Source organism: Cyanistes caeruleus, chromosome 1, assembly GCF_971803275.1.
Source record: "Cyanistes caeruleus chromosome 1, bCyaCae1.hap1.1, whole genome shotgun sequence".
NCBI lineage: Eukaryota > Metazoa > Chordata > Aves > Passeriformes > Paridae > Cyanistes > Cyanistes caeruleus.
This window is the reverse complement of record NC_141701.1, coordinates 28,353,747-28,368,499: the sequence shown is the minus strand read 5'-3', so window position 1 is coordinate 28,368,499 and position 14,753 is coordinate 28,353,747. Positions and strand designations below refer to the sequence as shown.

General features: G+C 33.8%; 1 long non-coding RNA gene across 2 annotated transcripts in view; it reads right to left on the bottom strand.

The window, feature by feature from the left end:
- Positions 1-427: 427 nt before the first annotated feature.
- LOC111924602 (uncharacterized) overlaps positions 428-14,753 on the bottom strand; it is a 23,701-nt gene continuing 9,375 nt past the window's right edge. The window contains exons 4-5 of one of the 2 annotated variants that reach the window (XR_015285315.1): positions 13,591-13,655; positions 428-3,123 (exon numbers count right to left, since the gene is read on the bottom strand). This is a non-coding gene — a long non-coding RNA (uncharacterized LOC111924602). Of the gene's footprint in view, positions 3,124-12,052; positions 12,753-13,590; positions 13,656-14,753 lie in introns of those variants that run through there. The other variant, XR_015285314.1, reaches the window with a different exon arrangement.

Sequence of the window (14,753 nt, the reverse complement as noted above, 5' to 3'; positions counted from 1 at the left end):
AATATTTTCTGAATCAAAATTCTGTAAGGCACAAACAGGCTTGAGTGGTAAATTCCAGGAAATTATCAAAATGAAGGACTGTAGCTTTAACAGAAATATGAAGTGTCTTGCCTGACTTATCCTAGAGTTTCTTGGTGGGCTAACTTTCTGACTTGACATTGAGCATGATTCACCTCTATGGACCAATCTGGCTATTCCTGATTTACATCTGGCCCTAACCACCATCACTGCCATTGCTCATGTTCTGCTTTTCCTGTTGGACATGGTGGAATGGTGTCCTTCCAACCTTGCACTCCCCTGGCAGCTCCTAACTTGCTGCTGTCCTCCAGCAGCAACCTAGCAGAAAGCTCAGGGCTCAGACAGCATCTTGTAATCTTTGCATATAATAATATAAAAGCCACAGAAAAGAAAAAAACCACTAAAATAATTTCAATAACAGATTTTTATTATAAAATCACATATTTTAATACTGAATTGAGCATAGGTTATTTGACATATGCAGAAAATCTTGGATTCCTCTTGTGACTGCAATGAAACCAGTTCAGCTCTCAGAGGTACACCAAAGAGACAGAACTTTGCATGACTGAAAGCTGTGTTGTTGTTTGCTTGTGTCCTTGGTATGTCTGAAAAGAATAACTTTTTCATAGAAGTCTTAATCCTGTTGTCATCTACAAGAAGACAGTTGAAAATACAAACTAGATTTTGACTGAGAGTGACTTAGACCATATACAAACACAGATATATCTGTAAAAGTGAATTCAATTTATCAATGTATGTGACTTCTTTAATTCATAAAGCAAGTGAAACCTGTCTCTTTCTGCCCCTCTCACCCAAACTTGAAAAAAATGTAAACCCAACCCTACTATAAATTTAAAAATTACATATCTAATTAATATAAAGTCCCTCATTTATCAACACGGCATTTTTGTCTGTTACTGTGCCAGGCATACATTCAAGTAGCCATCAGTGACTCTGAAAACATGTGATCAAAACTACCCTAAGGTCAGTCACAGAAAACAAATGGAGAACAAAATTTAGAAAAGAGCCAAATTCCAATTTCAGACCCTTTTAGCAAGCTGTCCCTTGCCCTATTTGCCATCCAGGTTTTTCTAATGTTATGTAGAAGTAAAGACACATGTCATAACTAAAAAAGAACACATTTATAAATGGAATAGAAGATTCCTGAGTGCTGAGATCCATGAATTATAGCAAAAAATGAGCATAAAAAGAGAACAGGGACTGGCAGATATCTTCACCAAAAATTAAGATATTAATAAACCCACCAGATTAGATGGTCTATCTAAAAAAAGGTCAGAGTTATCTGTAAGTACTCTGGCAAGAGGGCTAAAAGTGAATACTTGAAAAATTCCCCTCCATATACAGACATATTTTAAACAGTCTGTTAAATTCACAATTTTGGTAAGTGTACTTTATTTTATTCTTTTTAAATATAGTAGTGACATATTAGTATCTCAGAATAGAAAATATTACAACAGGAGGCAGCTGAGTGAAAAACAAGCTTTGTAATCATCAAAGAATTGAATCCATAATGTGTAGTACTGTGAATTGTACATTATCTGCACAATAAAGTGATGTTTTGTGATGCTCCTTCTTCTTGATTAAAGGTCAAGCTTTCTGCAGCTTGAGTGAATACGACAGTTCAGAGTGATTATTACTGGAAAGCACTTCTGCAAGCGTTCCCCTAGAAATACTGTGCAGCAGCAGCACATGTGCTTGTGCCCCTCTAAGATGTGAATCAATGAACCTCTCTGCTGTTTTCTTGTTTGCTGTAATGGCTATAGATGTCAAAGTTCCTTTAACTTCAGCAGAGTTCATTGAAAAATGTTGCTGGGAGTATACAGCCAAATCTGTCATATGAAAATTATGCTTTTGGGTCTACATAGATATTTACACTCATGAACAAATGCTGCTTCTATGGATACGTTACACACAAGATTTGTGTGAATAAAAGGAGATAGATAAGACAGTAGAATCTGAGTTTAGTTTCATCTCAGCTATACAAAAACCAACAATTAAACATCAGAAGGTTGCATACACTGTGCTTTGTTATTCTGAAAACTCCCAAACAAATAGATTTTATAGTTTGTATGGTCATTCTCCTGTACCTGTAATATAGGAACCATAGCTGAGATCTAGGTGTGAGAAAACTAATAATGACTAGTTTTTAGAAATTGAGGTATCAAAATCAGTTATTTTTTTCTTCCTTATTACCTGTCAAACATGTTCACTTAATTTATGTCCTTGTCTTATTATATTACAGCTATAAGCCATGGGAATTTAAAAAAACCCAAAGGTAAACATAAAAATATTGTAGTTTTAAATCTTTTTAAAAATCTTCCTTGCTTAGATAAGTAAAGGCTTAATGCATATGGAAATAATAATAAAAAAAAATAAAGTTCTTATGGATGTCCAAACAGACAAGCCATTACTCATGTGAGTCAGAAATATGAGTTCAGGTGGTGGTGATCTATCCTTCACTCTTTCACAGTATGAAAAGCAGACACAATGATGTAGCATGAATCCTCATGAACTTTAAACAGAGTTATAAATCCTCTCCCTTTAGTAAAAAGATTTCTCCAAGTATTTTTGAGTACACAGTATTCATATTAACCAGGCCTACGTTGGCGGAGACTCCATGCCAACAGACCACAGTAAAAGATTTTTGCCTTTGGTTTTCACATGCCTCTAAATTTTAATTGCTTGTTCTAGTTAAAACTGTAAAGAAAATCATATACATTCTGACAGACATGTCATGTGCTCCTGTAGTGTTTTGGTATTCATTCAATTTAATGCTCTATTCCAGGATTCCATTATTTCACTCACTGCCGTAAGTTGAAACAAATCTAAATGACTGTTTTGAGATTAGGTTCATTCGATACATTAAATAATCACAGTTTTGATGTGACTGATATCAGAGTCAAGAATAAGACCTTCAGCACAGCAGGTGCTCAGTGACTGTTGCCACCTCTTGAGTTCTCCATCCTACAGCTGAAGGATTCTTTTTCTTCTTTGGAGTTGATAACTAATGTTATTATCATGAAGACAATGCTTGTTCCTGGAATAGTGCTCATTCATGACACAAAGACAGCTTTTTTTCTCAAACTGAAAACAAACATAACATTCCAATAAAGTGAAAATCAAGGCAGGAAAAGGCATTTCATGCAATCATAGAAACACAGAATTGTTTTTGTTGGAACAGGCCTTTAAAGATCATTTAGTTTCAAACCCCCTTGCCATGGGCACAGACTACTACATGGTCCACTAGATCATGTTGCTCAGAGCCCATTCAACCTGGTCTTGAGCATTTCCAGGGATGGTGCATCCACAATTGCTCTGGGCAACCTATGCTACTGCCTTTCCACCCTCACAACAAAGAATTTCAGATGTATTTGCTACTTTAAGAAGTCTCTTCAAATTCAAATGCTTGAAGAAGGTACAGAACAGCCGCAACGTATTCCTAGTATTTCCACATATGTAAAAAAACCCAAGTACTGAGCAAGAATTCAAACTTTATCAGCTCAAGCATAATGACAGCTATGCACAACTGTAAGTTCTTAGTTTAAATCAGGCTAAAAATGTGAACTGACAATTTTGACAGTCATAGAAGTCTTCATTAGTGTCATGTACCTGTTAGACTCTGGATAGTAAAGTCAAATTGAACTAGTTCTTGTCCACTTAAAGGTATTTCCCCAACTGACCTCATGGCACATTCTATTGCTGAAAGTTCATTATAAGCAGTGTGAGCAGAGGTGTAAGATTGAAGGTAGAACAAGTATCTTCTTTGCAATCATAAACATGATGAAAGCACTTTGCAAAACATTTCTTCCTGTTTTTTAAGAAAATTTGAGCATAACCTAGAGGAAGAGACTTACCTTCAGATCATGAAAAGCATTAATACAGATTCAAAGACCAATGAAATGTTAAGAATATAATAAAATTAGAAGAAAATGGTGCATTAAAAATATATTCACAGATTTAAGAGACACTGAAATTAATAAAAAAACCCCAACAAACCGAAACCAAAACTATGAGATACTTTATTAAAAGACAAGGAAGGTAATAAATCATTACAGATAATTGATTTCACCTGAAGTTGAGACAGTACCCTTTTCTTAACAAATAAATACAAGTAAGACATATTCCAGTATCTAATAAATACAATACTGTGAGCCAGTTCTTCAAAAAGAGTTGTTCAAGAACATGCAGAAGCAAAATGAATAATATTTATACAACATAAATTCCAAAGCACTAAACCAAAGCTGCAACTTAAACTTTACTTTCTATGTGTCAGTCTTTCTCTGCTTTGAAAACATGGTGGCAGTCTGAGTGCACCTGATGATGGCAGATATTTAGATGCTTAAATTTCCTGTAAGAAACTTAGATGCCTACTTAAGTAAATGGATAGTTATTTATTTCTCAGATCTGCTGTTTAACAGAAATAACACCTTTTTTGACTATGCAGTTCATTTAATGGGTCAAATAATAAAATATGAAAGTGCTTCTCTTGTATCTATTTTTGATGTAAAGTTAGACATCCACAATGTAGACTGCAGTGAAATGCAAATTATTTAAGATTAATTTATAGTCTGGTTGTTATGGAAACTACATAAAAATGTACTATTCCATACATTATAAGATATTAATACTCCACTAGTTACTTCTGCAGAGTTGTGACTGTTCATTAGAAAAATATTAAGGAACAAAAGTAGCTCAAGAACTCACTTGTATGTGAGTGCATTTTTAAGGTTGGCAGTTTCCACACGAATAACAATACCACAAAATTAAAATTAATTATTAATCATGTTCAAAAAAGTATCAAGTATGATTATTATTTCATATCAGAGTAAGCTGTGAATAGTTTCTCTGTCTATGGTGTAAACCTCTCAGCTTATTCCTCTACATTTCCTATACAATCATAGTGAAAATCAAATCATTGATAAATAGTACCCATGACAAAATGCTTCTCTGCCATGGATGAAACTTAGATACTTCTAAATCACACCTTTGGATATGACAGGTCAGATCAGATAGGCACTTCTCTCAGTAGGTTGTGATGTCCATCTATGTCCATCTTTCTTTTTTAATAAAATCTTAACCAAAATTTTTCAAATAGACGAAGATGCCAGACTTCTGACAATTTTCTGAGAAATGTGCCCTTTACAGTGAGATGTAGTATAGACTGAACTTTAAGTTTTCCCAGTCTGAAATGAAATACTTTCATTCCTGATGTTCAGAGGGTGTGAGCAGGAAAAGGGATTATTTCCCAGCTCTCCTGGAGAAGGAGTCTTCATCCTAGTTTCTTCTCAGAACTACTTTCACATTAAAGAGAGAACATGTTTGACAAAGTAAATGCAAGTGAATTTAGAAACATATAAAGAAATATTTTTGTATGAATAGAAGCTTAGATCACACAGTAAACTTCAGTGGGGCAGCTAGAAATAGGGGTGAGGAGGTTACAAGAGAAGCTGTCCTCTACAGTAGGACAAGTCTGAACACATTCAATAACATGCTCCACGGTCTGTCTTTATTGATGGAAACCTAAGTGTCTGCACATCTTTAAAGATATAAAGCATTTTAGTTTGGTGACAGTACCCTAGCTACTCCCTTGGCTTTGATGTTGCAGCTTTGATTTCCAAAAAAGTGAATAAAGCTGAAACAACAAATCTTTGATTATATACATTTAAAGCTCTTTGGACATCTACTCTGTTTTCAGTAACATGGATGATCAAAAGCTGAGACATGCAAATATGTCTTAATTCAATATTTCTGGAATTTTGAACATACTGAAAGGAAAATTAGACTTCATCTTGTGTCGTACATGTCTAACAAGTCAGCTCATTCTCCATTTCCTACCTTCATTTCATGTAAAATATCCACTGTCAGTTTAAAGTATGAAACAGCTGAGACAGTGACAAAAATTATCAACAATAAAACAATTACAAATCATCACTTACACTATGGCTGCTCTTATTGCTTGAAAACTGAGTCTACAGAATATCTGTTTAAACTGGCACTTATGATGTAGCAGCATCAGAAAAGTGACCAGTCTGACAAAACTCTTCTCTCATGGACCTTCTGAAGCTGGGAGTTGACATTTTAGTATAAATAGCAATGGAAAATTTTTACTGATGATTGCATATCACTGTGACTTACATCTCATTGAAACATGAATAGCTTGACAGAAATCAAATATATGTTCTTTTAATTGATAAACTCATCCTGAATTTCTGACAAATGTGATAATTTGACTAAGTTGTGATGTTATACAGATGACCCACAGTGAGAATATTACTGCATATTTTTTCTTCTTGTTTCACTTATACTTAATCTAATTTTGCATGTCCATGTATCATATACATGTATGGACCAGACTCGAATGGAAATCTCTCAATATCTTCCAGGTGGTAAAAGACATGAATAATTGATATTTAGAGCAAGATTACTAAGAAATACCTGTGAGACTACATGAAAAAAAAAAAAAAAGAATCATCATATTGTCTTGTATAAGTAGCCTCATAGTTTAATAAACAGTGAAACTGAGTCATTCACATTAAGACTGAAATCTTGTAGATTCCTGAAAAGAAATACAGGTTTTTATCAATAACATAATATAGGCTACTTAAATACACTCAACAAGAATTGATCAATGACCCAAAGAGGCACATTTCTTATGGGAAGCTAGTTATAGCCAGCTAGAAATAAACAGACAGGCCAATATGGGAAAAAAGGTTCGTGAGAGAGTAAGAGTGAGAATTTTTGCATAAGATCATGAATAAATCATATAGTGCATCCTCAGAGCATCACCAATGTCAGGAATTAACTTCTATTCAAAGAAGATAATTAAAATTTTAACCAGTACATGTGAGGGACTTCAAAGGCTGCAAAATGATTCTGTGGGAACATATAGCTTTGTGAGTAGCAGTACGTTTGTTACATGGATATGAAATGCTGCAGATAAGGATGAAGTAGGCACAACAGACAATAACAGAATCACAGAGTAGTCTGAGTTAGAGGGACCCAGAAGGGTCATCAAATCCAATTCTTAAGTAAATCGCCCATACAAGGATTGAACCTGTGACCTTGGCATTATTAAAACCATGTTTTGACTAACTAAGCTAATCTTGGGGTCAGCATCTCCTTTACTTTGGCTTTGGAGGAAAGGATAATTTGGATAAGGACAAAGGAAGATCTTAAATATTTCAGAGTAAAAAATATGATTATGTCTCCGCAACAGCAAAGAAGATTCTCTTGACTGTAAAGAGTTTCAGCCTTCATTTCTTGTATATTTACATTCAGGTCTCTAAAGGCATGCTAAAATGAGTATGCTGGAATAATCCAGTTATCAATAATTTGCAAAATGGCCACAAGTATATTAAAGGAAAGCAGAAGCAGTACAACTTCTCAAGGCTACTTCAGTAGCATCCCTTCATTTATATCAAAATTATATTTATATCCTTTATATCAATGTTTCATTTATATCAAAATAAGGATCAGAAAATAAAGCCAAATTTATTTTGCCTACTTCAGGATAATTACAGTTGTGGCTGGGAAGTTGTCTGTCTGCACAGACCTTTGAAACCTGTTGGATTTTAGTCAAAAATATATATTGAGAGGTGCAACCAGGCTATTTTACTTTGAAGTTTGTAAATGTGGATTTTAAACTACTTGCATGAACAGGATTCATATAAAGAAACTTTTCCATTGGTCTTGGTATATTCATGAAAATAAAACGCAATGTTGATTATGTAACTAACGTTAGTAAAGTGCTAAAAGGGAACATCTTGTAAAAGAAAAAAGACTTTCTCTTTCCATTTACAACAAAACCCCAACAAATAAAAGTGATAAATTAATGTTCTGATGGTGATTCTAAATATATTCCTTAGTTTTTTTGGTACATTCTGGAAAATAATTTTAATTCCATTAACTGGGAAGGGTAAAGGCTGTTAGGGGCATTTTGTGGCAAACAGTGATGTTTGGATTCCTAAATTTATATCATGAATTCATGTAATTAAGTTTTTTTAATAAATAATATTTTCATTTTTTATACTCTGCTGCCTCTGTTGTGTCTGCACAAACATGCAGAAACACAGGGCAAGAGGAACAAAACAGGTAATTGGAAATATGTTTCTATTGATCTGAAAAATATTTAGTGTAAAATTATGGCATTTTAAAGAAAAATCTTATTTTCTCATAACTTCATACCCATTAGTTTGCAGGTTTTTTTTAGAGCTCATTTACTTTTAGCAGTATTATTAATTTTTTTATAGCATGTCAGAATCTTTACATGTGAGAGGACTTAAACCCATTTTTAATTATTATATCTTCTAAGTGACTAGTTGAATATATATTTAGGAATATATTGTGCATAGTATAACGTTATGTAAGTGATGGATAGATTTGCCAGCATGGAAAAACATGTTCCATATCAGGCCAATTGAATAATTTTGACTTTTTAAGCATTGAACTCATGAGGCAAAAAATATATAAGCAGTTATTGTCACTACAGAATCAGTTAGCTTAGTGAAATTACCCCAGAGATGAGTGAGACACAGGAATTTTAAATTGTATGAGTCTTCAGTGAAGACTCATACCAGGGACAAAAGAGAAGGGACAAAATCCTTCTCAGGTAGCCTTCAGAATCCTTCCCAGTCACCACCTCTGTGCAGAGAAAATGAACAGATAACACTCTTCTCAGTAGCACATCATAAGGACTTAAATGTAGCAACCATGGTGAAAAGAGTTCTAGCCAGACAGAACTAAGTTGGATCTAGAGAATGCATGGAAGAATAGGCCATCAAAAATGCTCAGATACTGAATACCCAATATCCTCCTGCTTAGTCCTGAGGTGAGGGTTAAGTGTGTTTTTAAACAAATTGTCTTATGCCTCTAAGAATTTACATTCAAGATTGAGCTCAGGAGAAAAACCGTTGGCCTAGTCTGGACTAAAGAACATAAGCCAGCACTGTGCCCATGTGGTCAAGTAGCCCAGTTGCATCCTGACTTATATCAAGAAGAGTGTGGCCAGCAGGACCAGCAAAGGGATTGTCCCTCTGTATTTGGCATTAGTGAGGCCACACCTCAAGTTCTGTGTCCCATTTTGGGCCCTTCAAGTCAAGAATGACACTGGGGTGCTGGAGCATGTCCAGAGAAGGGCAACAGAGCTGGTGAAGGGTCTAGGGAATAAGTCCTATGAGGAGTGACTGAAGGAGCTGGTTTTTACAGTGGAGAGAAGTCATAGAGGAGACCTTCATCTTCTTTCCAATATTTTAGCAATTCAATGAAAATCTTACCCTTTACTTGTGCTTCGTGTTTTGGAATTCCAACACATATTCATTTAAAATATTCAAAATTTGTCCAGCTGCAGGTACAAACCAGTTTTTTTGGTAGAGTGAATTATGTGTTCATTAAGTCATTAGTACAACAATAAACTAAATAAAAAACTGTCTAGCTCTTCTAAAAACAATCTAGGAAGACTTTAATAGCCTTTGCAGCATGAAATGGAATATTAACAAATGTCAGCACTGGGAATTAAAGTAAGTCCTAGGTAATTTTAAGTCTCCTCATGAAGAATGTAACTTAGGCTAAAGAAGTTAATCATATTTCTATGCAAAAAGTTAGTGCCAATACTTCCATTTAGATTTTATAAATCAAAAATTAATATCTTCAAGCACAAGATAAAATTAATTTATGATCATTAATTCATAAATGATAATTGTATGCAGAGGGTCTTAGATATTTTATATACTGTACATATATAAATCCCAGGCGTCTTTTCTGAGCATTCTTGCATTCCCTTTTGCTTCTGTAATTTCTTTTTTGCTTCACTGGGAACTAAAAATGTGTAAAGGATGCAAGAGTAGAGCTTTGGGTTTTTAAGCATACCAAAGTACATACATACATGATTTTGATCAGATCTGACTAAAAGTGCTATAATTCAAACTAATGAAATTTTGTATGCATCCTTGAACAAATTTTAAAGGTACAAAACCCAAAGGGACATAGTTTCTAATAGAAGTGCTGACAGGGCCTTATGAATGAGCATAATTATTTCAAATATATTAAGCAAATACCTTTAATCAACAGCTGAATGGTGGCATGCTGTGATAATTATTTCTAGTTGATGATGAGAAGACTGATTGCAATTTCCTCATTAACTTACTTTTTTCCTACTTCCGTAAGTTTTTCTCTCTATATACTTTCTTACTTCAACAACTGATATCTTCTTCCCATTGCAGTATTTTTTAGTCACAAAATCTGTTAAGGTTCATATGTCTATCACCTGTATTGATGAGTCATAACATTTTTTTCCAAACAAAACATATTCACACATTTTAAAAAAAAAAAAAGTTTAATGTCAAGCCATGCTGTGTTACTTTATATTTGTTATGGTTGTGGTAGTTCTCCAAAAGAAAATAAATTGAACTAATCTCTGCCCACTCCTTTTAAGGAATGCTTAGAAGCAGGACAAATAAATTAAACAACCTTTCATTCTAGAAGAGTATGAAGTGTACTTAAACACAAAGATTTTCAGTTGTGAGCTTGGGGGTTTTTTTTCATTGAGTAGATTTTGGCTCATTGAGCCATTTTTATTAATTTTTTAACAAGGGTGATAGAAAAGGAAATTTTAAAAAATACTAGATTTTTTTTTCTACTTCAAATTTATGTTGGTGTCTGTTAGAGACAGAAGAGATGGATTAGGGAGGAGACAATTGCCTCAAATTTCATCATTATAATTTAGTATTTTCACTAACAGCTTTAGTGTAATCTCTGTTTGGAGTAAGGAACTGCATAAATAATTTCTGCGAATATGTTTGAATCATACTTATTATATATTCTTTTTATATGGCAAGAAAGTCTATTAGAGAAAAAACAATATGTAATCTGAGCAGAAGTATCTAGGATATCCTGTAGTGTTTTACTAATGTCATTGAGGTTACCTAAGCCCCAGTTTCTATCTCAGAAGTTGCACTTACTACTTGAATAGGTAGAAAATGATTTTGCTCATTGAAATGGGAATTTTGCATACCATACAGGGAATTCTTCAATGTCCTTCTGAGAGTTGGTACCCTATGTTCAACTCTCAAGGTTAAAACTGGACAGCCAGAAGAACTAACTCAAGAACCAGAATAACCTTAGAGATAATATGTACACAAAGAAAGGAGAAAAGCCCTGTGTTTGGCTCCTTTAGAATGAGTAGTACACATGCTACATATTTAATTTGTTTAGGGAAAAGGTTACTTTAAGCCAAAGTACAGACTGTACTTCACTTTGCAAAGTTTGACTTCTGCCATGGTTTCTTACATATGCTTAGCTCTAGGCATCTTTCCCAAAGTTGGAGTAATCTTTTCTTTCAAAAATAAAAATACTCTGAATTTAAGTTTCTTGCAACCAGGTTTATAACAATTCAGTTGCCCAAAACTATTTCTACCTCAGTGTAGAACTCACAACCAATCCTATGGAAAACAACCAGATTTCCTTTATATTTTTCTGTTAACATAATTTTGATTGCATTTCAACAAAATCTTTAACTTCTATGGACACTTTTTGCTATTTAACATCACATAAACATTTCACCTAGCTTTTTTATTATTTTTGCACCTAGTGTTAATACTTAAACCTCTTTTGTGTATCCTGCCTATGCTTGCATTATTATTACTTATAATTTCATACATTACTGGAGTATGCAGCTTGCTCAGAAAGGATTAGAATTATACCAGTTGGAAAATATATACCAGTAAACTGTCTTATGTCCTAAGAACTTAAGCCATATCTTGTTAAAATAACTTGGATTCTTCCTAGTAACTCACTTATTTTGAATTTGGCTTTAAAAAATAATTTACTGACACAATCTCGTCTATTTAGAGGGTTTGTTTGTTTGCAAAGGTGAAGAAGGAAGCAAACAGTGATAATCCCAAGATCAACCAGGAACTGAGGAATCTGGCTTGTAGGAAATGCATATGCAAATCTTTCAGATTCATCCCTGGGGTTGTCATTTGGAAAGTGAGTTTTAGGCTATATTTAGTTAATCCACTTTTTATATTTTGTCATGGAGCAGAAGTATATTTTGACATCTTCCCTTCTTGCAGTGAAATAATGTATCTCAGTAATCAACTTTTTTTTATTTTTTTTTCCTCATTGTGTCTGTATAGGGACATAGGGCAAAGGCACAAAACCAAATAAAATTTTTTGGGAAAATGTACCAAATAAAATGTGGAAAAAGTACTCTAGCTAACAGGATGGAATTTTATTTCTATGATTTTGACAGTAGAGAATGTCAACATAAAACAGACATGAAAAGGGGACTTTAACATTAACCAAGGTGGGAAATAACTATATATCACATGCAAATATTAAATAGAGGATAAAATAACATGCATGCAGTCTTTTATGATGGACCAAGATAATGTGATCCATAAAGTAAGAAAGGGAAACTCAGTGAATGAAGTTCCAGTAATTTTGTGGAGCTCCCTTCACTGTCTTTTCATGAGAAATACATATGTCTTGCTATTATGGCTTTAGTTGTTCTCTTAAATTAATCTTAAATTAACACAAGCTGTATTAGCCAAGGAGGAAGAGTTTCAGTTCTGTGTATTTGGCAAGTACCTTTACTTGCTTCTGTGTTATGTTCTCTCTTTAACCAAGTACTTTTAAAAGTTTTTGAAGAGGGTACGCTTTTCTAGAATATCCAAAAAGATGCTTCCCAAGGGTGACTGAATATATTACAGAAGTACCTACAGAAATTAAAGACAGGAAGACCCATCAGTAATTTCTGAGAGTATGGCAAAAGGTTGTAAAGATTACAGAAGCTGGTTTAATAAAAAAGTAAGGAACTTTTAAACCCTTTCTAAAATATACATGTTTTTCTGGGCTGAATATTTTCTACTTTATAATGAAAATCATCATTCATTCAAATATTCCTCTGAGATTAAAACTTGTGAAATTACTTCTTTTTCAACATTGGAACAACCATTAAAGGCAAAAACTTTCCTTATGGGTATTGTAATCCCCAATCCTTGCCCCACCTTCCCAAAGCCAATTTACTTTTTAAAGACTGTCTAAATTCCTTAACTGTCCTAAGTGCATAGTAAACGATACACTTACATTTATGACATAAAAGGAAGAGTGCCTGATTTTGTGGACAGACTTTGGAGTTTTAGATAGTGCCTGAAGTTCTTATTACAATGAAAGTGATTTTTTCTTAAAATGCATCTTAATAAAAACTTAATAAATAAAAAGATAAATATTTGCAAAAATAAATTTGGCTGCTAAACAAATGCCTAGAAACTTAATTCCAGAAAATCTTTGAATATGTAATGCTTTACTTTTTCAACAGCTGAAATGTCTGAAGCTGCTGTAAAGCAGGAAAGTGGATATACCAGAATTAATGTATGTTGTATACTGGATTTTTTGGAAAACCAACAATGTTAACAGAATATTCTGCTATCTCTGTATATATTTGGCTAGAAATAAAAACATAAATTGACATAGGAATATGAAGATCTTTTGGTACAATACAGTGCATTATGGTAGGCATAGCTGGCAATATGACTCCAAAAGCACTGAAATTACCTGGAAGTGAGCATGGAAACACAATGTGTAGCACACTGCCATCCTTTTGGTTCAATGGAGACAATCTGTGAAAACACAGCAGGGTCAAAAGACTACAAATAAGCTGGTACTTAACCTTTTTGTGATGCTGTTATCAGAGCTGGCTATTAATTAGTTAACATTTATCTTCACATAAAGATATCTGGAGGGTAGAGCTGCCCTTTCCTGCTTTTTAATTTCAGACTATAGTTCTGACCTTGACATAGGACTGTAACTCCAGCTCAAAGTAATTCTAGCACACCTTAGTAGGGACAGCTCTTTTATATTTATTTTGTTTCAGTCTACTTTTTTTCCTGTTGAAAGAGTCCCACTGTTACCAATTATCTACAGTTAGACTGCGGTCAAGACCTTCTTGACTAGATGATAAAAACTTATAAACTACCCTGATCTGTTTTTTTAATTTTTCTTTAGGTCAACACCTTGCTATCTTTAGCTGTAGTGACCACAAATGGGACTATCACACATCTTATGTTTTGAAAAGGCAAAATGGCATTTGAAGTGTGATGTTTCTTTACATCTCTGCTCTTGATGATGTGTTGCCAGGTATTTATTCATAACTCAGGCTATGAAGGGAAAAGGAAGGGATCTGTTACCAGCACAAGTGACAAAGGAGCAGGAAAGAACCTACAGTAATTGAAATTATCATATATTAATGGTATAAGAGAAAGTAGTCCTACACAGCCATATTTTGTCTTGCTTCTGGCCTAGGCAATCTTTAGCATGTTTAAATCATATTCTGAGTTAAATGTAAGCAAATATATTTTTTTTCACATCACTATGCACTGAAAGAAATTATCTTGATTTTTTTTTTTTTTTTTTTTTTACATTTTGGTCTCTGTGGCTACTGTTTTAACTTGGACCACAGTAATACATACAGGACTAAAGAGACAGACATTCTAGATACCAACATTCAGAGAAATATCTTTAGACTAGAATCAGACCATATTCACTGAAATTTTCTGCTGCCTTGAAAACTTTATTGACTTCCTAGTACAGGAAGCCAGACTAGACTCCTCCAAAGCAACATTTTCTTACAACTGGTATATAGAAATTTTATGACTGATAATAGTAACTCTTAGAATTGTCATGGACCATGAATATTATCAAGGTAATGAGTCTTTATC